The sequence below is a fragment of the Bison bison genome, unplaced genomic scaffold (genome assembly GCF_000754665.1).
Source record: "Bison bison bison isolate TAMUID 2011002044 unplaced genomic scaffold, Bison_UMD1.0 scf7180017863016, whole genome shotgun sequence".
NCBI lineage: Eukaryota > Metazoa > Chordata > Mammalia > Artiodactyla > Bovidae > Bison > Bison bison.
Genome location: NW_011493588.1, coordinates 100,749 through 103,366, shown reverse-complemented (window position 1 = coordinate 103,366; position 2,618 = coordinate 100,749).

Here is a 2,618-nt window from a genome sequence, read left to right as displayed (position 1 = left end):
TATGCATAATGAAGACACTGATAAAAGGAAAACATAAGTGCCTATCTTAATACTAGATAAAGTTGACTTCAGATCAAAGAAAATTACTGCTAACAGGGCTACTGTATAATGATAAAAAGGTCAATCCATCAAAAAATAAAGTAATCCTAAATGTGCAAGCATAAGCAACAAAGTGGCAAAGTGTGTGATGTAAAACCTGATAGAACTAAAAGGAAAAATAGACAAATTCACAATTCTAGTTAGAGACTCCGGTTCACCTCTTTCAAAAATTTATAGAACAACTATACAGACAATCAGCCTCAGAAAAGAAGAACTAAATAAAGTCATCAACCAATAGCATTTAATGAAAATTTGTAGAACACTCCACTCAACAACAGAATACAGGTTCCATTTAAGCACCCACAGAACTTACCCCTTTTATCAGGTTTTGGCTTTTTCTACCTGGGAATTTCTCATTTAGTTGGTCAGGTGCTGTTTTTTTACTCTGATACTTCCAACTCCCCTTAAATTGTTACTGATATTTTCTAGTTAATTTTTGGATCTTTGCCTACCCAGACCGTAGGAAACTTCCCAGGGTCTTCATACTCTTGGTCCCATGACTGAAAGTAAAAATGGCTCGATACAAGTTTATATGCATTTTTCTTCAGTTCTACTTTGTCCTTCCAGAACATTCTATCCTCTTTGTCTCCCTTCCTTTCTTTCGCACTGAGGCAGTTTCACATTGCTATATGTCTTGCCTTTTATCACACCATCTCCTCATCATATAATGTGTCACAAAACAATATGGGGTTTTATTTTGTCTTGGCTTTTTTTTTTTTTTTTTGGTCTTGGTTTGTTTTGTCCACTGAATTTTTGAATCTCAGTTTCCCCTCTGTTAAACATGTAACTGGGGCAAACTGCTCAAATTCCCAAAACTGTGTCATTTCTAAAATGGGAATAATGGTGACTCTCGGTGGGATTGTGGTATCCTTAACTCCTTTCCTTTTGTCCTTCAAACTCTAAAGCTCTTTGTTTTAATGAATGACGTTGATTGAGTTGGATTGGGAGACTGGTCCTGGGGAAGAGGTTTACTGGAGACTCTGGAGGTGACCTTGGGGAGATTTCTGGGCAAGGGGACCAGCAGGAACAAAGCTCAGAAGCAGCCTCAAGTCTGGTGCTTTCAAAAGCCCGAAGAAGAGCATGTTTGGTATTTTCTTGTTGACTTCGTACTTAGGACTCAGTGAAGAGGGAGGTGAGGGTAGAGGGATGAAGAGATTTGGAAAGTACTAATGAAGGAAGAAAGGGCAGATATGATTCAAGGGAGAGCAAGGAACAGATGGAACACAGATCTTCCAAAACAAAAGAGATCATATGATGTTTTGGCAGAAAACGATTATTTCAGAAAGTTTCTTAATCCCCACTCTTAATACAGAAACTACTTTTATTTCTCCAGATCCTATCCTGGATCTTGATCATATAAATGCACTGTTTTATGTGGTTGCAGCTTTAGCAAAACAAGTTTTGTGCTTTCTGGAAAGATTAATATGTAATCCTGATGTCAAGCTAATCTTTTAGTCAGAACATATCCATTTTAGACTATTTTCCACGTTGACTGTTGATGACCAAACAACCAAGTCTAACTTTTATCTGTCCTGAGAAGGGTCCCATTCTCTGCAACCCCATGGACTGAAGCCCGCCAGCCTCCTCTATCCATGGAATTCTCCAGGCAAGAAGACTAGAGTGAGTTGCCATTCCCTCCTCCAGTAGATTTTCCCCACCCAGGGACTGAACCCAGTAGTCCTGTTTTGCAGGCAGATTCTTTACCATCTGAGCCACCAGGGAAGACCTGCTGCTGCCGCTGCTGCTGCTGCTAAGTCGCTTCAGTCGTGTCCGACTCTGTGCGACCCCATAGATGGCAGCCCACCAGGCTCCCCCGTCCCTGGGATTCTCCAGGCAAGAACACTGGAGTGGGTTGCCATTTCCTTCTCCAATGCATGAAAGTGAAAAGTGAAAGTGAAGTCGCTCAGTCCTGTCTGACTCTTAGTGACCCCATGGACTGCAGCCCACCAGGCTCCCCCGTCCCTGGGATTTTCCAGGCGAGAGTACTGCAGTGGGTTGCCATTGCCTACCTAGTGTCTCATTATTTGCGTCACAGAAATTCTGCAAAATAAATCCATTTAACACATGCCTTCTTTATTTCAGTAAGGTAGTCTAAAGTGAAAGTGAAAGTCGCTCAGTCGTGTCTTACTCTGTGCGACCCCATGGACTATACAGTCTATGGACTTCTCCAGGCCAGAAAACTGGAGTGGGTAGCCTTTCCCTCTACCAGGGGATCTTTCCAACCCAGGGATTGAACCCAGGGCTCCCACACTGCAGGTGGATTTTTTACCATCTGAGCCACCAGGGAAGCCCAAGGTAGTCTAAGCAGGCCAGAAAACCCACATTTGCCCTCTACACCGACAGTGTTAATCCATCATCTCTCCAATTTCTGCACGCCTTTGCAGGGGGTCTCAGCAGCGAGGCTGGTACGTGCTGAGTCGCTCAGTCGTATCCGACTGTGTGGACCGTAGGCCGCAGGCTCCTCTGTCCCCGGGGTCCTCCAGGCAGGAACACCGGGGCGGGCGGCCGGGCGGGCAGCC